The sequence below is a fragment of the Pongo abelii genome, chromosome 19, assembly GCF_028885655.2.
Source record: "Pongo abelii isolate AG06213 chromosome 19, NHGRI_mPonAbe1-v2.0_pri, whole genome shotgun sequence".
In the NCBI taxonomy this organism is placed as follows: Eukaryota; Metazoa; Chordata; class Mammalia; order Primates; family Hominidae; genus Pongo; species Pongo abelii.
The window spans coordinates 50201577-50225680 of NC_072004.2; the positions used below are offsets into that span (position 1 = coordinate 50201577).

The window sequence follows — 24104 nt, forward strand, 5'->3', positions numbered from 1 at the left end:
GACTGTATATGTAGTACACATTTTATATCTTGGTAGATTTTTTGTCTTTTGCTCACGTGGATTAGGCTACAGAATATCCCAGGGCAGAGGTGAATAACTTTTTCTCCTGGAAGCTGCAGCAGTGGGCAAAAAAAGTGAGACCCTGTCCCTAAAAATAAAGTTGTAAGCTGGGGTTGATGTTATCATTACCATGAAATATGTTGGGTCAAAGAATTTTGATGACCAATAGACAAGTTTTGTGTCCCAGAGGAATGAGGAAGTAACTGATACATTGGGAGAAGATGTGAAAAGTTCGAGTCTGGATGTCTTAGATGAGGTACAGGCATAAAAAAGGAAAGAAGAAAAGAGAGAGAGAGAAAGAGAAAGAAAAGAAAGAAGAAAGAGAAAGAAAGAAAGAAAGAAGGAAAGAAAGAAAGAAAAAGAAAGAAAGAAGGAAGGAAAGGAAGAAAGGGAGAGAGAAAGAGTGTAGATGTCTTGTTGAGTCCCTAAGTATAAACAAGAAGAGAAAAGAAACTAAAAGAGGAAGCCATGGCCAAGAGTGGAGCATTACAGTGTATGACTTCTAGTATGGAGCAGCACAGTTAGGGGTATGGACATGTGCAAGTCTTCGAGTAGAAAGCAAAGAACTCTGTTGAGTGGAACGTGGCCACACCATACCTTGGTGTGATCTCAGGTATTGGATAGGTTGGCTGTAGATAGTCGGTGAATGTGGGATAAGGACCTAGAGATCTATTGATGACAGAAACTGAGAAATGGAAAGTAGAATATCGGCTTGTGAGGAGGAAAGATTTGGAGTAACAGGAGAGCAGTCATTGAGTATGTGAGGAGCTAGGAGAACATGGAAACCTTTCATCTCCTACAGCAGTCTCTATTTGAAAAGTCATCAGGAAGATAGTTGATTCAGAAAACTGTTTTGCTTAGCTAAGATAAGAATGCTATTATGGAAGAAAGAGTGAGAGAATGTTTTACAGTGGAAAGGAGGTTCCAGGGGCATGAGAGGAACCTAGAAAGGTTCAACAGTAGTGCCATGAGTTCATAGAAAATAGGAAGCAAGTGGCTGGGCACAGTGGCTCACACCTGTAATCCCAGCACTTTGGGAGGCCGAGGTGGGTGGATCACAAGGTCAGGAGATTGAGGCCATCTTGGCTAACATGGCAAAACCCCGTCTCTACTAAACATACAAAAAAAAAAAAAATTAGCCTGGCATGGTGGTAGTGCCTGTAGTCCCAGCAACTTGGGAGGCTGAGGCAGAGAATGGTGTGAACCCGGGAGGTGGAGGTTGCAGTGAGCTGAGATTGTGCCATTGCACTCCAGCCTGAGGGACAAAGCAAAACTCTGTCTCAAAAAAAGAAAAAGAATAAAAAAGGAAGCAAGTTGGGTATGTGCGTTTAGAGGTGCTGTACATTTTCAGCATTATAAATGAATAGAGATGAGTAGCAATAGTTTTTTTGGTCCATAGATTTTTGGTATCTTAACTAGTTTTGGATCTCTTCCACTAAAGGGATTGCCGGTTGTACATTGTTAGGAGTGTAAGTACTGAAGGCAAACTGCCTGGGTTTGAATTTTGTTCTGTCCCTTGCACCCTGCCTGGCTTCAAATCCTAGCTCTGCTTATTAAGTTCTTTTAAGAGGATGATCTTTGAGCAAATGTCTTAGCTTGTTTTCCCAAGTAAATGGACACAATAGTTGCTATCTTGTGAAATAGTCATGTAATTGACCAGCATTTACCAAGTTGCATCAGTGTTTAGTTTTAGTCATTGGTGATTCTGCAATTGGACTGTGATGGGGTGTTGGGGTAGGGGGTGGTGTGTGTGTGTAGCACTTAATTGCATGCAAAAAGGAAAAGATACTTTTGCTAACCGAGAGGCAGCTTTTCTCTGCCTTTGTGTCAAAAGTGAAGAAGTGAGTTTGGAGAGGGATACGAATTCTCTGTATTACTAAGTTCTCTTCCACAAAACCAGAGGTAGATAGAAATGTGTAATAATTTACAGAATTTCTAGACTGAAACAATACGATTTTTTAAAATTTATTTTTATTTTTTTCAGGTTGAGACTGAGCTAAAGTTAATCTGTGGCAACATGCTGGATGCACTGGACAAACACCTCATTCCAGCAGCTAACACTGGCAAGTCAAAGGTTTTCTGTTATGAAATGTAGGGTCTATACTAGAAAGGAAAAGGTAAGATTAAAAGTTGGCCATTTTAGAATCATGACTTTCTTCTATGTAGGTTTCCGACTTTTATTTAAAAATAATTGTTTAATGTTAGAAGGATAGTTGATGTTGGAATAAAAAGATGGTCAGGCTATTATAAAAATGCATTAGCTTTTGCTTTACTTATTTATATTCTTTTGCTTTCACGGGACCTATCTCACTCCCCTCCCCCAAATGGCCACACATTTCACAGTTGTGGCCGAATGTTTCATGGAGAAATTTTATTTTATGATTAATACACTTGTGCCATTTCTTGGAACCACTTGCTTGTTTAATTCTAGTCTATCAAATGATAATTTTGTTGATATTTAGAGGCTCCTCAGTTAATTTCTGTGGGATTTTTGGTTATATTTAATAAGGAAAATAATAGGAAATGTCTAATAAAAAAAGAAAGCCAATTATTCCTTAGAGTGTTTAAAATTATTGAAGTACACTTGTTAGTTGTTAGTATAGAACCTACATTTCATAATAGAAAACCTTGGACTTGCCAGTGTTAGCTGCTGGAATGAGGTGTTTGTCCAGTACATCCAGAATGTCACCAGAGATTAACTTCAGCTCAGTCTCAACCTGAAAAAATAAAAATAAATTTAAAAAAACGGATGGTTTCAGTCTAGACATTCTGTAAATTATTACACATTCTATGTACCTCTGATTTTGAGGAAGAGAGCTTAGTATTGAACAGAATTCATTTCCCTGTCCAAACTCCCTTCTTCCATTTTGACGCAAAAGCAGGGAAAAGCTGCCTCTCAGTTATCAAAAGTATCTTTTCCTTTCTGCATGAAATTAAGTGCTACACACACACACCACCCCCCACCCTAAAACCTCCTCACAGTCTGACTACAGAATCACCAATGACTGAAACTGAACACTGACACAACTTAGTAAATGCTGGTCAATTACATGACTATTTCACAAGGTAGCAACTACTGTGTCCATTTACTTGGGAAAATAGAAGCTAAGACATTTGCTCAAAGATCATCCCCTTAAAAGAACTTAATAAGCAAAGCTAGGATTTGAAGCCAGGCAGGGTGCAAGGGACAGAACAAAATTCAAACCCAGGCAGTTTGCCTTCAGTACTTAACATTCCTAACAACGTTCAACAGGCAATCCCTTTAGTGGAAGAAATCCAAAACTAAGATACCAAAAATCTGTCCACCAAACTAACTATTGCTAGTCATCTCTATTCATTTATAATGCTGAAAACGTACAACATCTCTAAAAGCACATACCCAGTTTGCTTCCTTTTTTGTTGCTGCTTTTTTGAGATGGAGTCTCACTCTGTCGCTCAGGCTGGAGTGCAGTGGCAGGACCTCGGCTCACTACAAGCTCCGCCTCCCGGGTGCACACCTTTCTCCTGCCTCAGCCTCCCAAGCAGCTGGGGCCATAGGCGCCCGCCACCATGCCTGGCTAACTTTTTTGTATTTTTAGTAGAGGCAGGGTTTCACTGTGTCAGCCAGGATGGTCTCAATCTCCTGATGTTGTGATCTACCCATCTCAGCCTCCCAAAGTGCTGGGATTACAGGCGTGAGCCACTGCCCCCCCTACATTTTATGTATTTGGCACACATTGTTTAGCCATTGAACTTGTGATGGATAGTGGGAATGACCATGGCACCTCCAGGCAAGGCTTGGAGCAGAGGGCCCTCCTTTATGGGCTGGGCTCACCAGTGCAGCTGCTTACCTGTGACTAACCACCAAGGCTCAAGGTGATGCTAAGGTGCTGATTTGCTGGAACTCTGAGCTGTGCCTGTGCCTCCTTGGGCTCTGGGAGATTTTTTTCTTTTAGCAGTATTTTATGGAGATATTGTCTAGGTAGAATAAAATGTAGATCCTGGTTTTCTGTTTGAGTTTTGTTTTGTTTTGTTTTGTTTTGTTTGGAGACAGGTTCTTGCTCTGTCACCGAACCTGGAGTGCAGTGGCATGATCACAGCTCTCACTGTGGCCTCAACCTCCCAGGCTGAAGCAGTCTTCCTGCCTCAGCCTCCCTGTAGCTTGGACTACAGGCATGCACCACCATGCCTCACTGATTTTTTTGATTTTTAGTAGAGACCAGGTTTTGCTATGCTGCCCAGGCTGGTCTCGAACTCCTGGGCTCAAGCAATCCTCCTGCCTCAGCCTACAAAAGTGCTGAATTACAGGCGTCAGCCGCTGCACCCAGCCTCAGCCTGTTTTTAATGGAGGCAAACACCTGTGCAACCACCACCCAGAACCAGATCCAGAACATTTCCAGCCTCTGGAGGACTCCTTTGTGCCTCTCCCAGTCAGTGACCCCCAAGGGTGACGCCATTATGGCCTGTTGTTCAACTTGACTCAAATGGAATTCTCACAGCATGTGTCTGTTTGGATCTGGCTTCTTCCCCTCAGTTGGGAGGCCCATTGATGTTTCCTGTGACTTAGCTCCTTATTATTGCTGAAGGCCACTCTGTTGTATGAAAACCACAATTCATTTCTCCTTTCTCCTGTTGGTGACCATTTGCGTTGTTTCCAGCCTGGGGCTATGATGAGTAAAGCTGTTAAAAACAGACAAATATATTTTCCTTTCTCTTGGGTAATTTTTTAGTAGAAAAGCCAGAACATGGATGTAGATATATGACTGTATTACAACTCACCAAGCAGTTTTTCTTTCTATTTTTTAATTTTTTGAGACAGAGTCTTGCTCTATTGCCCAGGCTGGAGTGCAGTGGCATGAGGACACTTCACTGCAGCCTTGGCCTCCTGGGGTTAAGTGAGCCTCCCACCTCAGCCTCCCATGGAGCTGGGACCACAGGTGTGCACCATCACAATCGGCTCACTTGTTTTTTAAATTATATGTAGAGACAGGGTCTTCCTATCTTGCCCAGGCTGGTCTCAAGGCTCCTGGACTCAAGTGATCCTCCCACCTCAGCCTCTCAAAGTGCTGGGATTACAGGTGTGAGCCACCACACCCTGCCTGTTTTTCTAAATTGGATTATTTTACACTCCAGTCTGCTATGAATGAGAGTTCCAGTTGTTCCATATCCCAATCAATTGGCGATTGCCTACAAATGATGTGGCATGATGAAATTGTTCCTGGTGTCCATGGTGTCTGAGAAGACTGCAAAGAATTTCCCTTCCGTTCTCTCCTTTCTGTTCCCCCTGTACTGTCTACTCCTTAAATTGGTCAAATTCTACTTGATCCAGGAACATAATGGAGGTGGAGAGTGCAGATGACACACATGGCCTCAGTCCATGGGAGCATCTCAAAGGAATTCATCTGCAAATTGCAGTGCATCTAGACAGAGCACAAGAAGGAAGAGAAGTGCAGACTCATGTATGGCCCAGGGGCACCTTCCATCCCCTCATGCCTGTATGACCTTTACCCACCCATCCCCTATCATGTCCCTGCTCTGGAGGGTGGATCACGAGGTCAGGAGTTCACCACCAGCCTGGGCAACACCATGAAAGCCTGTCTCTACTAAAATACAAAAAATTAGCTGGGGGTGGTGGTGTGCGCTTGTAGTCCCAGCTACCTGGGAGGCTGAGGCAGGAGAATTGCTTGAACCCAGGAGGCGGAAGTTGCAGTGAGCCGAGATCATGCCACTGCATTCTAGCCTGGGTGACAAAGCGAGACTCCGTCTCAAAAAAAAAAAAAAAAGAAAAGAAAAGAAAAAAGAAAACAGGTTCTGGCTTAAATGGGGATTTTGTAACTTGCTGTCTCAGAGGCAGATTCCTGATGACTAATGGGGTGATTTTTTTTTTTTTTTGAGACGGAGTTTTGCTCTTGCTGCCCAGGCTAGAGTGCAATGGCGTGATCTTGGCTCACTGCAACCTCTGCCTCCTGGGTTCAAGCGAGATGGGGTTTCTGCATGTTGGTCAGGCTGGTCTTGAGCTCCTGACCTCAGGTGACCCACCCGCCTTGGCCTCCCAAATGGCTTGAACATGGGAGGCAGAGGTTGCAGTGAACTGAGATCGTGCCACTGCACTCCAGCCTGGGCGACAAGAGCGAGACTCAGTCTCAAAAAAAAGAAAAAAGAAAAAGAAATTAAAAAAAAAACATCATTGTTATTTTATCAATCTTCAGCAGCTTTTCATTGCCTACAGAATGGAGTCTCAGTTCCTCAGGTTGGCATTCCACAATCTGATCCCAAAATGTGAATCTACACTTAAACCACTCACTACTCAAACTTCATTCTAACCATTGTTCCTGAATGTTCTGTGTGTTATGCCTATCTTGACATCAATACTCCAACCTTTACCTATCTACATTCTGTTCGCTTCATTTCTCCGAGTTCCATCTGTCTTTCAGAGTAGTGTGCTAGCTCTGTGTGTCACACAGAAATGAATTTTACAATGTAGAAATCCCGTACTCATTTGCAGTACAATTTGACAATACATGTCAATAACCATAGGAATGTTCAAATCCTTGGGCTCAGAAATCCCACTCCTGAGAATTTATTCTTTAATAAATGGAAATAGAGGAAAGTTTAAGTCCATTATGATACATGTACTTAATAAAATAGGATACAGCTATTTAAAATTATAACTAGAAGCACTATATAGCTTATGAGAAATTAAAGAAAAACAGAGAATAAAATTGTGATTAAATCTGGAAACCTGGAAAGGGAACTAGAGAAACAGTTGATTTGTGAGGTGGTGAGAGGTTACATGATCCTTTTTCTTTTATTTGGATTCCCTTGATGTCATCCTTTTTTTTTTTTTTTTTTTTTTTGATACGCAGTCTCCCTCTGTTGCCCAGGCTGGAGGGGCAGTGGCGCAATCTCAGCTCATGGCAACCTCCACCTCCACTTCCTGGTTTCAAGTGATTCTCTGGCCTCAGACTCCCAAAATGCTGGGATTGCAGGCATGAGCCACTGCGCCCGGCCCCTTGTTCCCTTGTTGCCATCTTAACACTGTTCTTATGATATATAATTGTGATCTATAATTGCTGTTCTTTGGCACGGTGGCTCACACCTGTAATCCCAACACTTTGGGAGGCCAAGGTGGGCAGATCACCTGAGGTCAGGAGTTTGAGACCAGCCTGACCAACATGGTGAAACCCCTTCTCTACTGAAAATACAAAAATTATTTGGGCGTTGTGGCGTGTGCCTGTAGTCTTAGCTACTCGGGAGGCTGAAGCAAAAGAATTGCTTGAACCAGGGAGGTGGAGGTTGCAGAGAGCTGAGATCATGCCACTGCACTCCAGCCTGAGCGACACAGCAGACTCAGTCTCAAAAATAAATAAATAAATAAATAAATAAATAAATAAATAAATAAATAATAAAAAATTGCTTTAAAGAATAATGTAGATTTCTTATTTAAAATATCTGATCAGACCCATGAATTGAATCTTTCTCCTCATAAGAGTTCTTAGCATTGGCTGGGCGTGGTGGCTCAGGCCTGTAATCCCAGGACTTTGGGAGGCCAAGGCAGGCAGATCACCTGAGGTCAGGAGTTTGAAGCCAGCCTGGCCAACATGGTGAAACCCTATCTCTACTAAAAACACAAAAATTAGCCAGGCGTGGTGGCGTGTGCCTGTAATCCCAGGTACTTGGGAGGCTGAGGCAGGAGAATCACTTGAACCCAGGAGGTGGAGGTTGCAGTGAGCCGAGATCATACCACTGCATTCCAGCCCAGGCAAGAGAGTGAGACTCTGTCTCCAAAAAAAAAAAAAAAAAAAAAAGAGTTCTTAGAGTTTAGCAAGGTTGCAAGATACAAGGTCAATATACAAAAATTAATTCTATTCCTATGTACTTGCAATGAAATTTTATTAACTGAAAAATTAATTGAAATTTTATAAAGTACCATGTACAATACCAACCCAAATTAAAATAGGGATAAATATAACAAAAATGGGCAATATTTTTTGCAAAAAACTATAAAACACTGATCACAGAAATTAACAAGACCAAGATCAATGGAAAGATATGCCATGTTCAAAGACTGGAAGATTCAATATTCACATTTGAATTGATCTATAGATTCAGTGCAATTCCAATTAAAATCTTAGTGGGCTTTTTTGGTAGAAATTGATAAGCTGATTTAAAAATTTATATGGAAAAGCAAAGTACCTGGAATAGCTAAAACAATTTTGATTAAAAAAGAACAAAGTTGAAGGACTCACACTACTTGATCACAAGACTTACTATAAAGCTGGATAGTGATCAAGACAGTGTGGTATTGATATAAGGGTAGATATAGATCCATGGAACAGAATTGGGAATCCAGGAATAGACCCACACATCTATGGTCCTTTTTTTTTTTTTTTTTTTTTCTGAGAGAGGGTCTTGCTGTGTTACCCATGGTGGAGGGCAGTGGTGTGATCTTGGTTCACTGCAACCTCCACCTCCTGGGTTCAAGTGATTCTCCTGCCTCAGACTCCTGAGTGGCTGGGATTACAGGCACCCACAACCACGCCTGACTAATTTTTGTTTTTTTTTTTTCAGTAGAAACGGGATTTCACCATGTTGGCCAGGCTGGTCTCCAACTCCTGACCTTAAGTAATCTGCCTACCTTGGGCTCCGAAGTGCTGGGATTACAGGCTTGAGCCACCATGCCCCACCTGGTCTATTGCTTTTTAACAAAGTGCCAAAATAATTCAATAGGAAAAAGATAGTCTCTTCAACAAATGGTTCTGGGATATTCAACATCTACCTGCAAAAACAAACAAACAAACAAAAACTGATTCTTTTCCACATTTTAAAAATTAGCCCCAAATTTACGATTTTTAGGGAATAGATTAGAGGCCGAAATGTAAACTCTAAAACATCTAGTAGACAGTCTTGTGACCTTGGGGTAGGGAAAGATTTTATAGATAGGCTGTAAAAAGTATAAATCAGGAATTTTTTTTTTTTTGAGACGGAATCTCAAAATTAACAAAATTTCTAACGTTGTTAGAAAATAAAAAGACAAGCCAAAAAATAACAGAGCAAACTGGGAGAAAAAACTTGCAAAGCTATAGCTGATCAAGGATATACAAACAACACTTTACCCATATATTTACCCATAATATACAAATAATGTTTTCTTTTTTTTGAGACAGAGTCTCACTCTGTTCCCCAGGCTGGAGTGCAGTGGCATGATCTCAGCTTACTGCAACCTCTGCCTCCAGGGTTCAAGCAATTCTCTGCCTCAGCCTCCCGAGTAGCTGAGATTACAGGCTCCCGCCACCACACCTGGTTAATTTTTGCATTTTTTCATAGAGACAGAGCTTCACCGTCTTGGCTAGGCTGGTCTTGAATTCCTGACCTCGTGATCCACCTGCCTCAGCCTCTCAAAGTGCTGGGATTACAGGCAGGAGCCACCTCACCTGGCCAACATTTTCAATTCAATAGATTAAAAGAAGGCAACCCCCACCCCACTCAATGGACAAAAGAGTTGAAAGGACACTTTGAAAAATAAGAGAAACAAGTGTTTAACAAATATATAAGAAGCTGCCTTTCACCATAATTTACTAGGTAAAGGCAAATTTAAGCCACACTATAGTGACACACCTACTAGAATGGCTAAAATGTTTTGAAACTTACAATACCAAGTCCTGGGGAGGATGTAGAGCAACTGGAACTCTTAGACATTGCTGATGGGAAAGCAAATAGTATATTCTCTTTGGAAGACAGTGTGCCATCTCCTTCGGAAGTTGGGCATACATTTTCCATACAACTCAGCAATCCTACTCCAAGGTGTTTTCCCAAAATAAATGAAAGCGTATTTCCATACAAAGAACTGTTAACAAATGTATACCAGATTTATTTATAACCACCACAAACTGGAAACAATCCAAATGTCTATCAACTAAGGATGGATAAACAAATTGTAACACATCCATGCAATGAAATGCTACATGGCGATAAAAAGGAATGAACTACCAATACATTCAATGACATACATAAATCTCAAAACATCATGGTAAGTGATTGAAGTCACACTCAAAAGGCTATATGTAATATTATTTCATTTATTTGACATTCTGGAAAATCAAAACCAAAGGGACAGAAACAAGATTAATGATTGCCAGAAAATGGAAGTGAGGATACGGGATTGGGTACAAAGGAGCCTGAGAGAACTTTTGGGGGTGATGGATATGTTCCATATCTTGATTGTGGTGGTGGCTATGTGACGCTGTACATTTTTGAAAACTCATTAAAACATACTCTGAAAAAGAGTACACTTTAACTCCATGTAAATTATGTCCCCATAAATCTGATTCCAAAATTGAATTCTGCATACTGACAGCATTGGCATTACCTGCGATGTTGTAAGAAATGCTGAACCACAAACTCCATCTGCATGCAGACCTTGTGTTGTAGGTCAGCTTCCTCAGGAAACAGGCCCTGAGATTCTGAAATCTGCATACAAGAGGTTTACTAAGGGGAGATCTTAGAGGGAACAGAAGTAGGATTGAGTCGATCTGCAGTGCAATTCGACAGAAGCCTCAGCTGAGCCTTACAGGGACCTCTGGAGCTGGAATTAGCTTCAGGGTGGGCCCTCTCATCAAGCAGTCATTGGATGTGACTGCCCCCAAGGTGTGACCTTGGTTGGGCAAGGTGGTTCTCTTTAGCTGAAAGAAATTTCCAGAGAATGACTCAGCTGAGAACCGTCAGCTGCCAACACTCCCGGCAGCTGGGTAAATGAGGGCCTCCATCCTGAAAAGAGAATCTGGGCAACTCACCACAGCACCCACTACAGTGCACTCCTTGCACCTTTTGAGTCCACTTGTTTCATAGAATAAGTTCACTCCATCTTGGAAGAGCTTCTTCAGTGTTCTTATTGGTCTCTTTTCCTAAGGAAACTTGTAAAGACAGTGGGATGAACCACATCCTTGCCCCCACCAATACCACAGCTGGTGTCAAGGTCACAATCAATACTCATCATCTTCCTTCTCTACTGCCCATTCCAGATTACCTCCACCCTCAACCAGCACCTCTTCTGGTCTAACTGGCCTATCTGAGAGATGGACCCTGATCCTTTTCCATGAGCAGTAGGAGTCCCTGATTATTATATCTTTCTTTCTCCAACTGTGATGCTGCATTTGTCCGTTACTGTCAAGATTGAGCAGGGGATGCCAGGTGCAGTGGCTCACACCTGTAATCCCAGCACTTTGGGAGGCCAAGGTGGGTGGATCACTTGAGATCGGGATTTCAAGACTAACCTGGCCAACATGGTGAAACTCCGTCTCTACAAAAAATACAAAAATTAGCCAGGTGTGGTGGCAGATGCCTGTAATCCCAGCTACTTGAGAGGCTGAGGCAGGAGAATTGCTTGAACCTGGCGGGTGGAGGTTGCAGTGGGCCGAGATCATGCCACCGCACTCCAGCCTGGATGACAGAGTGAGACTCTGTCTCAAAAAAAAGATTGACAGGGGAATATCAAGAGAAACCCCAGTGGATTACTTGGGTGCCAGACTTACTCTTCCCTGCCTCCATCATGTGACAGCAGTCCTATCTCCTCCTGATGAGGGCAATTCCTCCTGACAGGATGATGACTCATTTCCTTGCCTGCTGGTATCCTGGTATAAAGTACCTAATGTGACTGACAGTTTACTAGAACTCTTGTGTCCCCTGGTGGAAATATTTTCCCTCTGGGAATGAAGACTTCTAGAGCCACAGAACCTAGAAGCACAAATTCCCTAAATGAGCTGTTGGGAGGGATGATAAACAGCCACTCCTACTTCTACCCTTTGGTTCCCAGACTCACATATTCTACCGTTTTAGGGACACAGCACTATATAACGGGCACTGATTTAGGGTATATACTGCATTCTGTAGGATGCCATCTATTAACTCTAAGCTGGTGTCTCAGCTGGCTTTCAAAGGCCATCCCATTACTGTCAGGCCAGATGTCTCCGGGTAGCATGGAATACAATAGGACCTATGGATCCCATGGTAAAGTGTCCTACTGACATACCTCCTTTACTGTTAAGTGGATCCCTTGAGCCAATACAATGTTTTATGGGTTCCCATCATGGTGGGCAAAGCACTATAAACCCTTGGACAGTGGTGCTGGATGAGGCAACAGAAGTAAGAAAGGAAAATCTAGCCAGGTGAGGTGGCTCACGCCTGTAATCTCAGCACTTTGGGAGACCAAGGTGGGTGGATCACCTGAGGTCAGAAGTTCGAGACCACCCTGACCAAAATGGTGAAACTCCATCTTTACTAAAAATACAAAAAAAAAAAAAAATTAGCCAGGCGTGATGGCATGCACCTGTAGTCCCAGCAACTTGGGAGGCTGAGACAGGAGAATTTCTTGAACCCAGGAGGCGGAGGTTGCAATGAGCCAAGACTGTGCCACTGCACTCCAGCCTGGGCAACAGAGAGGACCCCATCTCAAAAAAAAAGAAAAAACAAAAAGAAAGAAAGGAAAATCAATATCCAAGATATATGTTGATTGCCAAGAAGACAAGTCATTGCCCCTTTTAGGATAGTAGGGGCAATCAATAATGTGGTTGCTTGGTCTCCTTAAGGCATAATGTGATATCAAGGGCTTACTGTTGGTCTCTGTTGCTTGCAGACCGAACATTCAGCACTAGCATAATTTACAGCAGCCTTTATAAATGACGTTGGGCCCTTGAGTAGCTTCTATCCTTTCCAATGTGGATACTCACTACTATGGACTAAATGTTTATTTTCCCCCAAAATGTGTATGTAGGAGCCCTAGCCCCCAGTATGGCTGTATTTGGAGATGGGGCCTCTAAGGAAGTAATTAAGATTAAGTGAACTCATAATGGTGGGGCCCTGATCCAAAAGGATTAGTGCCCTTATAAGAGACATGGAGAGCACTTTTCTTGAATGTGCCCGCCCTCCCTTCCACCTCCCATGCACTGAAGAAAGGGCATGTGCCTACACAGGATGAAGGCAGCCATCTGCAACCAGACACCAACCCTGCTGGCAGTTTGATTTTTGGACTTTCTCCAGAACTGTGAGAAAACAAATTTCTGTTGTTTAAGCCACATTTTTTGTGGTATTTTGCTGTAGCCTAAGTGGATTAATAAACTCCATTTATGAGCACACTGTGCCAGCCCTGTGGTGACTGGTAGCAGCTGGCTGGGTCATTCTGCCTAGTGCACTCCTGTTGTTCAGTGCCTCTCCCACAGTGGCTGCTAGGAGCAGGCATTAGCATGTGATGCAAAGATCTTCACATTTCATGCCCGTTCCTGTAGATCTGTGGATCTATATCACCCCATACCCCCAGGCCTCCCATATTCTAATATTTCTCCTCCCAGGCCTCTGAGCAACCAATGAAGCCATTCACTACTGCCATGAGCTCATATATACTTTTGCCTTGAGCCATGTGTCTCTCTCTACACAAAGCAGATGATCAGCACACTCCCCAAATCTCTAAACATTGGGAGGATTTCCTGTCACTCCTTATTTCAGGGCTAGTCCTGAGAGGGACTGTAGTTAGCAGAGTTTGTTTTCAGCTTGTAACCACATTAGAATATAACTTGAACCATCCATGAACCAGTCTCAGTATTGTTCCTCCTCGGCCAGCAGGGTAGCTCGTGTCTGTAATCCCAACACTGAGGGAGGCTGACGTGGGCAGATCACCTGAGGTCAAGACCAGCCTGGCCAATATGGCAAAACCCGGTCCCCACAAAAATACAAAAATTAGCCAGGTGTGGTGGTGTGTGCCTGTTATTGGGGCTGGCATAAACCTCACATGATGCATTTTTTTTTTTTTTTTTTTTTTTGAGACTGAGTCTCATTCTGTCACCCAGGTTGGAGTGCAGTGGTGCAATCTTGGCTCACTGCAAGCTCCGCCTCCTGGGTTCACAGCGTTCTCCCACCTCAGCCTCCCGAGCAGCTGGGATTAGTCGCCCAGCACCATGCCCGGCTAATTTTTTTGTATTTTTAGTAGAGGCGGGCTTTCACCATGTTAGCCAGGATGGTCTCAATCTCCTGACCTCGTGATCCACCTGCCTCAGCCTCCCAAAGTGTTGAGATTACAGGTGTGAGCCACCACGCCTGGCCAATGCATTTTCTTTTTTTTTTTTTTTTGAGACAGAGTCTTGCTCTGTCACCCAGGCTGGGGTGCAGTGACACCATCTCTGCTCACTGCAACCTCCGCCTCCAGGGTTCAAACCATTCTGTCTCAGCCTCCCAAGTAGCTGAGAATACAGGTGTGTGCCACCACACCCGAGTAATTTTTGTGTTTTCAGTAGAGATGAGGTTTCGCTATGTTGGCCAGGCTGATCTCGCCTCTAAAACCATATGATATAATGGGTCGCATGGCCCAAGAAGCAGGACTGCTCGTACTGTAACCTGAAACCACTATGGAGCCCTTTCCTGCCCTAGGCCTCACACAATGCTGGTAGATTTCTATGTCACTTGGTAAGGTTTAAAGCAGTGTTCCTAAGTAGGTAATATGCGCCACCAGAGCCCAAAGAGGCCTGGTAGGCATTATGCTTGCTTCTTAGTGGTGGGAAGTGCAAGATGGAATAACTTGACCTTTACTTTGGAAGGAGATATCCTAGTATGCCTGAAGCCACTAAAACTTCACTACTGTGGCAGGCCCCTGAATCTTTATAGAACCCTCTGGAACACATGTCTTATCCAGGCCTCCAACAAGTATTTGTATTTCTTGCTCATCTGGTCCAAATAACATCATGTCATTGATATAGTGGGCCAATGTAATATTCTGGGGTGTTCAGATGGTCAAGGTCCTTTCAGAATTTATTTCTACAGAATGCAAGAGAGTTAACACAACCCCAGGGCAAGACTGTAAATCTACACTGTTGTCCATCCCACATGAATGTGAACTTCTTCCAGTTAGAAATGGATAAGAATGTGGCCGGGTGAGGTGGCTCATGCCTGTAATCCTAGCACTTTGCGAGGCTGAGGTGGGTGGATCGCCTGAGGTCAGGAGTTCAAGACCAGCCTGGCCAACATGACAAAACCCCATCTCTAGTAAAAATACAAAAATTAGTGGGGCATGGTAGCAGGCACTACAATCCTACTTACTCAGGAGGCTGAGGCAGGAGAATCACTTGAACCCGAGGGGTGGAGGTTGCAGTCAGCCGAGATCACACCACTTCACTCCAGCCTGGGCAAAAGAGCAAGAGCAAGACTCCATCTCAAAAAAAAAAAAAAAAAAAAGAATGCATTGGCCAGATTAATGGCTAATACCACACACCTAAAGCCATGTTAATCTGCTCTAACAAAAATACCATTTGTAACCCAGCAAGCACAACTGAGGATACTCCTTGGGTGAGTTTGTCACATCCTTCAGGAACTGAAGTTCCTACATTTCTAGCATTTCTACTTCACTTACAATGGACCATTGCATTCTGGTTAAGGTCAGAATTAAGTGGAGAAAACATTACTCCTGCATTCATGAAGTCTTCAAAGGTGGTTTTAATCTCTGCTGTTCCCTGGACTGTAATATTGTTTTTTATTTACTCTCTTGCATGGAACAGGAGGGAGTAGTTTCAGAGGTTTCTACTTGGCCTTCTCCACTATGATAGCCCTAACTTTACAGTCTAAAAAAGAACTTTTGGGAGAAGCAATCTGATCTGGATTCTGAGTATCCCTGAACATTCCTGCTAATATGCTGGGAAGACAAGATCTTGACTTCTCTCTACTTAGCAGATTTCTCAGGGTTGAACACACAGCAATGAACCTTGAGAGATGAGCTAACATCTCCTTCTAGGACAAAGAGTAGACTTGCATACTGCTTATAAAAATAGTGGATTCCTGGCCAGGCACGGTAGCTCACGCCTGTAATCTCAGCACTTTGGGAGGCCGAGGCAGGCAGATCACGAGGTTAGGAGTTTGAGACCAGCCTGACCAACATGGTGAAACTCCGTCTCTACTAAAAATACAAAAATTAGCTGGGCGTGGTGGTGGGTGCCTGTAATCCCAGCTACTCAGGAGGCTGAGGCAGGAGAATTGCTTGAACCTGGGAGGCGGAGGTTGCAGTGAGCCAAGACTGAGCCACTGCACTCCAGCCTGGGTGACAGAGGGAGACTCTGTCTCAAAAAAAAAAAAAAAAAAGTGGATTCCCATAAAAAGGAATGCGATCATTTCCTTTGCAGGAACATGGATGGAGCTGGAAACCGTTATCTCAGCAAACTAACGCGGGAACAGAAAACCAAACATCGCATGCTCTCATTTCTAAGTGGGAGCTGAATAATGAGAACACATGGAAACATGGTGGGGAACAACACACACTGGGGCCTGTTGGAGGGGGTTTCAGGGAGGGAGAGCATCAGGAAAAACAGCTAATTAATGCTGGGCTTAATACCTGGGTGATAGGTTGATCTGGGCAACAAACCACCATGGCACACGTTTCCCTTTGTAACAAACCTGCACATCCTGTGCATGTACCCTGGAACTTAAAACAAAAGTTGGAGGAAAAAAATGGTGGATTCCCTAAACTCAGTGATTGTTCTCCCGTAACACAACCCACTTTATGTATAGGCATCAATCTGGATCCTCTGCATCACCTCTATGGGAACTGGGGGCAAGAGGAACGGATGCAGACATGATGCTGATACTGCTTGCTGTGGTCTGATAAAGTCCTTTGTCTCTGACCCAAGAGTCTCATATTCAACCAGCAAACATGAAACAATAACAGGCTAATGGCTTATATGGAGGGTAAAATCCTAGTCCCTGACAGCAGTGATGGGGAGCAGAGGTGGTTCTTCCAACTCCCAAGTATTTCCATGTCATATTACATTGGCATTATACATCTGGAGACAGAAAATCAGGTGGGTCTTTGGACCCACTGTGAACTAGACCTGGGGCAAAGGCTCCATTTATTACCTAGCCCCAATATACTCCCACTTTAACAGGGAGACCACAGTAAAGCTTTGGGTCTCCAGGCATCAGTGTTAACTCAGGCCTTATATCCAACAGCCCTCAACATGGTTGGGAATTACCATTTCCTAAGGAAATGTTCATTGGTTTCCTTGGAGAAGGATTGGGGGAATCACGATCATATACATTTGCTGTGGCACTTCTTCCTGGAAACCTGCTCTCTCCTTCAGTCAAGTTCTGGGTTATGGGTTATTGGGGTGACTGCCCTCAAACTCCTACTTACCCATCTTTGATTTCTTCTGGTTGTACATATTAAACAATTGGCTTTTTGGCTGCTCCATCTATCTAGCCCCTGGGAATATAATGTTCTTTTTTGTTTCCATCTGGCACTTTTATTGTTTCACTTTTTCTGTTTGATTCATTTGAGTGATTTGGGGGTGTGATATGAACCATGGCTCCAGTTTATTCCTGATGGCTTTCCAATTGCTCCACCATCACCTGATTCCATCACTGGATTTATTCTTTTATTGAATAGTACATCCTTTCCCCACTGATTTGAAATGGCATTTTGGTTAAATGCTAAAATTATTTTTTTTTTTGAGATGGAGTCTCACTCTATCACCAGGCTGGAGTGCAGTGACGTGATCTTGACTCACTGCAGCCTCTGCCTCCCGGGTTCAAGTGATTCTCCTACCTCAGCCTCCTGAGTAGCTGGGATTACAGGCATGTGCCACCACACCCAGCTAATTTTTGTATTTTTAATAGAGACAGGGTTTCACCACATTGGCCAGGATGGTCTTGATCTCTTGACCTCATGATCTGCCTGCCTTGGCCTCCCAAAGTGTTGGGATTACAGGTGTGAGCCACCACATCCGGCCAAAACTTCATATTCTTATTAATTTTCTCCATAGCTCTCCTTGGATCAGGTCCTCCCTGGTGTCACTCATTATGCTAATTGTGCCCAGCTTGCATCTGAGGGTTAAATGCTATCTCCTGGGATCCTACCCGTTACTCTCAGGGATCCCAGTTCTGTGGCAGCATTTGCTACCATGAACACCGACCCATATGTAACAGCCACAGTGAGTTTCCCAACATGCCAGTGCCCCTCAGTCAGCGCATTCCTTATTGCTTTGTAAATACAGTGCCCTTAGACCCTCACATGGTCCATGATAGTTCTAGCATTTCTACTTCACTTACAATGGACCATTGATTTTTCCAAACTTTGAGAGGCAACCAAGCAGCTTAATAGCACCATCTCCTGGGATCTTCAATAGTTGTTAAATCTTGTATCATGGGATATTGGCCCCACATCGATAGACTCTGTTATCCAACTTTATTCAGTGCTCCTTGATCCACCACCCTCAAGATATAGTGCCGGATGTACTTTCCTGGCTCTTGCTGAAATCTATGATCTAGGTCTTGCAGTTCCTTTGGCATACACTGGAGCTGAACGTGATAGAGAACCCAACCTTCTTTGGAACTTTGCTGCTCTTATAATGAAGGCCCGCTCCTGTTCCTCAGCCTTTTCTGCTCTCCCATTGCAGGTGATGAGTCTCTATATGCTGCCAAGGAGGGCCTCTGGTTTTCACACTTCAACTTACAGGCGATTAATGACCCTCAGCCTTTCATGTCTTTCTCCAATGCAGCAAGAGCCAGAAGAAACAGCCATCCAATTCTCAAGTCCTTATATTAATATAATTACTATTGCCCTTGAAACTCTCAAATTCCTCTCCGGTCTGTTCTCTTCCATCAGTTTCCCATTCCAGTTCCCTGCTGTTGGAGGTTTTTTGTTGTTGTTTTGGTTTGGTTTGGTTTTCTTGTCTCTTTGAGACAGTCTTGTTCTGTTGTCCAGGCTGGAGTACAGTGGCAGCGTCTCAGCTCAATGTAACCTCTGCTTCCCAAGCTCAAGTGATCCACCTCAGCCTCCCGAGTAGCTGGGATTACAGGTACCCACCGCCATGCCGGGCTAATTTTTTGTGTTTTTACTAGAGACAGGGTTTCGCCATGTTGCCCAGGCTGGTCTCAAACTCCTGACCTTAGGCAATCCACTTGCCTCGGCCTCCCAAAGTGCTGGGATTACAGGCATGATCCACCATGCCCAGCTAACTTTTTGTGTTAAAAACACAAAAACTAGTAAAAGTAGAGACGGGGTTTCACCATGTTGGCCAGGCTGGTCTCTAACTCCTGACCTCAAATGAACCACCCGCCTTGGCCTCCCAAAGTGCTAACATTACAGGCGTGAGCCACCACGCCTGGCCCACAATCTCTATTCTTGAGGGGTGATGGGAAAGACAGTAGGAAATACAGACGAATGTAACAAATGCCATGTTACAGAAGCACAAGGAAAGTTCTGTGGGAGGGTAGAGTTTTTGGTGGGGGGCCAGCTGGGAAGATTTCATAAGGAAGTGGTCTTTGAGTTCAGTCTTGCAGGATACATGGAATTTCAATAGGAGGAAAGGGCATTTTTCAGACTACTGAAATCTAGAGCCTGAAAATGCTCGGCACATTTGGTAAGTGGCCAAAAGTCTTCAGGAAGCAAACTCCTGCTACCATAGCATCTGCTTCCTGTACCTCCAATTCAATGCTAACATTATGCTGCCTTGATTTGCTCATTATATTTATTTTCCCATGTATAAGTCTTGATTCTCCATTCTTGAGAACAGGCATATTACACTTCTTTTTTATCTCTAATAGTTCCCAGATCATAGAAAATACTTAAAATTGTATCTAACTAAAGTATGTGGCTGAGGTGAACTTGCCTGTCCACAGTCCTGTCTTCTGATATAACTTTTCTTTGCACACTGCTGTTCTTCTGGATAAGTCTGTGTAGTTTAAGTCTACTTGAGCCCTATCATGGGATCAGGAGTGGGCACATGATACAGCTTTATCCAGTCGCTCTTAGAAATAGGGGCAGGCTCTGCTATATAGTCTAGGCTCCTTCTGTGGCAAACAGTAGCAACCAATTCACACAAACTTAAGAAATAAAGGGGATTACTGCACAAAGAAATCAGAAATGACACAAACAAATGGAAAAACACTCCATGCTTATGGATAAGAATAATCAATTTTGTGAAAATGGCCATACTGCCTAAAGCAATTTATAGATTCAATGCTATTCCCATTAAACTACCATTGATGTTCCTCACAGAATTAGAAAAAACTATTTTAAAATTCATATGGGGCCGGGCACGGTGGCTCACGCCTGTAATCCCAGCACTTCAGGAGGCCGAGGCAGGTGGATCATGAGGTTAGGAGATCGAGACCATCCTGGCTAACACGGTGAAACCCCGTCTCTACGAAAAATACAAAAAAATTAGTCTGGCGTGGTGGAGGGCACCTGTAGTCCCAGCTACTCGGGAGGCTGAGGCAGGAGAATGGTGTGAGCCCAGGAGGTGGAGCTTGCAGTGAGCCGAGATTGCGCCAGTGCACTCCAGCCTGGGCGACAGAGTGAGACTCCATTTCAAAAAATAAAATAAAATAAAATGAAATAAAATAAAATAAAATAAAATTCATATGGAACCAAAACAGAGCCTGAATAGCCAAGACAATCCTAAGCAAAAAGAACAAAGCTGGAGGCATTACACTATCTGAGTTCAAATTATATTACAAGGCCACAGTAACCAAAACAGCCTGCTACTGGTACAAGAACAGACACATAGACTAATGGACTAGAACAGAGAACCCAGAAATAAGACCACATACCTACAATCATCTGATCTTTTTTTTTTTTTTTTTTTTTTTTTTGAGATGGAGTGTCAGTCACCTGGGCTGGAGTGCAGTGGCGCGATCTTGGCTCACTGCAACCTCTGCATCCTGGGTTCAAGTTATTCTCCTGTCTCAGCCTCCCAAATACCTGAGACTACAGGCACGTGCCACTATGCAGGGCTAATTTTTTGTATTTTTAGTAGAGATGGGCTTTCACCACGTTAGCTGGGAGGGTCTCTATCTCCTGATCTCGTGATCCACCCGCCTTGGCCTCCCAAAGTGCTGGGATTACAGGCATGAGCCACCATGCCTGGCCAACCATCTGATTTTTGACAAACCTGACCAAAACAAGCAATGAGGAAAGGATTCTCTATTTAATAAGTGGTGCTGGGAGAACTGGCTAGCCATATACAGAAAATTGAAACTGGAACCCTTCCTTACACCATATACAAAAATCAACTCAAGATATATTAGGTGGGGCATGGTGGCTGTAATCCCAGAAATTTGGGAGGCTGAGGCAGGTGGATCATTTGAGGTCAGGAGTTCGAGACCAGCCTGGCCAACATGGTAAAACCCTGTCTCTACTGAGAATATAGAAATTAGCTGGGTGTGGTGGCAGGTACCTGTAATCTCAGCTACTCAGGAGGCTAAGGCAGGAGAATCGCTTGAGCCTGTGAGGTAGAGGTTGTGGTAAACAGAGATTGCGCCACTGCACTCCAATCTGGGTGACAGAGTAAGACCCTACTCAAAAAAAAAAAAAAAAAAAAAAATATATATATATATATATATAGAGAGAGAGAGAGAGAGAGAGAGATTAAAGACTTAAATGTTAAACCCCAAACTATAAATACCCTACAAAAGGGCTGGGCACGATGGCTCACACCTGTAATCTCAGAAGCGGGCAGATCACCTGAGGTTGGGACTTCTAGACCACCCTGGCCAACATGGTGAAACCCCGTCCCTACTAAAAATACAAAATGAGCTGGGCATAGTGGCGTGTGCCTGTAATCTCAGCTACTCAGGGGGCTGAGGCAGGAAAATTGCTTGAAACCGGGAGGTGGAGGTTGCAGTAAGCCAAGATGGCACCACTGCACTCAAGGCTGGGTGACAAGAGTGAAACTCCGTCTCAAAAACAAACAGAAAAACCCTAGAAGAAAATCTAGACAATACTGCTCAGGACATAGGCACAAGCAAAGATTTCATGATGAAGACACCAAAGGCAATTGCAACAAAAGCAAAAATTAACAGATGGGCTCTAATTAAAGAACTTCTGCACAGCAAAAGAAACTATCATCAGAGTGAACAGACAACCTACAGAACGGGAGAAGATTTTTGCAATCTATCCTTCTGACAAAGGTCTAACATCAAGCATCTATAAGGTACTTACACAAATTTACAAGATAAAAACAAACAACCCCATTAAAAAGTGGGCAAAGGACATGAACAGACACTTCTTGAAAGAAGACATACATGTGGCCAACAAACATGAGAAAAAGCTCAACATCACTGATCATTAGAGAAATGCAAATCAAAACCACGATGAGATACCATCTCACACCATTCCGAATGGCTATTATTTGTTCGGTTGCATGCTCACTTTTTTGAGACAGAGTTTCACTGTTATTGTCCAGGCTGGAGTGCAATGGTGTGATCTTGGCTCACCACAACCTCCGCCTCCTGGATTGAAGTGATTCTCCTGCCTCAGCCTCCTAAGTAGCTGGGATTACAGGCATGCACCACCACGCCCAGCTAATTTTGTATTTCTAGTAGAGACGGGGTTTCTCCATGTTGGTCAGGCTAGTCTCGAACTCCCAACCTCAGGTGGTCTGCCTGCCTCAGCTTCCCAAAGTGCTGGGATTACAGACGTGAGCCACCACACCCAGCCGCAGAATGGCTATTATTAAAAAGTCAAAAAATAATGGATGCTGGGGAGGTTGTGGAAAAAGAGGAACACTTGTACGATGTTGCTGGGAGTATAAATTAGTTCAAACATTGTGGAAGACAGTGTGGTAATTCCCCAAAACCCTAGAGGCAGAAATACCACTTGACGCAGTAATTTCATTCCTGGGTATATATCCAAAGGAATATAAATCATTCTATTTCAAAGACACATGCACGTGTATGTTCGTTGCAGCACTATTCACAATAGCAAAGACGTGGAATCAACCCAAATGCCCATCAATGATAGACTGGATAAAGAAAATATGGTGGCCAGACACGGTGGCTCATGCCTGTAATCCCAACACTTTGGGAGGCTGAGGCGGGCGGATCACCTGAGGTCACGAGTTCGAGACCAGCCTGACCAACATGGAGAAACCCCGTCTCTACTAAAAATACAAAATTAGCCGGGTGTGGTGGCACATGTCTGTAATCCCAGCTACTGGGGAGGCTGAGGCAGGGGAATCGCTTGAACACAGGAGGTGGAGGTTGTGGTGAGCCAAGGTCATGTCATTGCATTCCAGCCTTGGCAACAAGAGTGAAACTCCGTCTCAAAAAAGAAAAAAAAGGTTATATACACACCATGGAATATTATGCACCATAAAAAGGAATGAGATCATGTCCTTTGCAGGGACGTGGATGGAACTGGAGACCATTATCCTCAGCAAAATAATGCAGGGACAGAAACCCAGACACCACATGTTCTCACTTATAAGTGGGAGCTGAACAATGAGAACACATGGACCCATGGGGGGGAACAAGACACACTGGGACCTGTTGGAGGGTGGAGGGTGGGAGGAGGGAGAGCATCAGGAAGAATAGCTAATGGATGCTGGGCTTAACGCCTAGGCGATGGGATGATCTGCAGTAAACCAACATGGCACACATTTACCTGTGTAACAAACCTGCATATCCTGCACATGTACCCCTGAACTTAAAAGTTGGAAAAAAAGAAAGAGGATTTATGGGCTCATCCAATGGCGGAGGATGCACAAAATTGTTGGGCTCATTCACACACACACACACACACACACACACACACGCACACACAGTGAGGCATCTCTAGGCTAATATATGTCAGTTTCCAACACAGAAAAAAGACAGAATTTCTCTTTCCTCACTGCTATAAATGTAGATCCTAGGGAAAGACTCTGATTGGCCTGCATTGGTCATATGTCCCTGCCTCTCACCAATCATTGAGGCCAAAGTGGTAGGGCATTATATTTGGCGATGCTGGAAATATGTCACCCTTTGTCCACTGTGATGGGAGTCCTGTGATTGCTGTCCACCCCAGAATCACATGGCTGGAGTGGAGAGGAAAAGAGGTGGAAGTAGATACTGGAGATAGTGGAAAGGGATGCCAGGCAGACAAAACGAATGTCTGTTACAAGTGCCAGGGAAGGGACTTAAGGAGTTTAGAGCAGAGAGAGAGAGAGTTCACTCTGAGGGTGCTCTGTGAGGAATTACTGGAAGAGGGACTTTGGACCTGAACATTACAAGATACGATTTTAGGACACTGGGTGCAGTGGCTCATGTCTTCTAGT

General features: G+C 43.8%; 1 long non-coding RNA gene across 1 annotated transcript; it reads right to left on the reverse strand.

Moving 5' to 3' along the window:
• Positions 1-2285: 2285 nt before the first annotated feature.
• Positions 2286-19004, reverse strand: LOC129051346 (uncharacterized). Its single transcript, XR_010138240.1, has 7 exons — positions 18115-19004; positions 10409-10509; positions 9691-9886; positions 8678-8818; positions 4537-4719; positions 3891-4017; positions 2286-2777 (listed from the first exon to the last, which is right to left on the reverse strand). It is a non-coding gene; the product is annotated as an uncharacterized LOC129051346 (long non-coding RNA).
• Positions 19005-24104: the final 5100 nt, after the last annotated feature.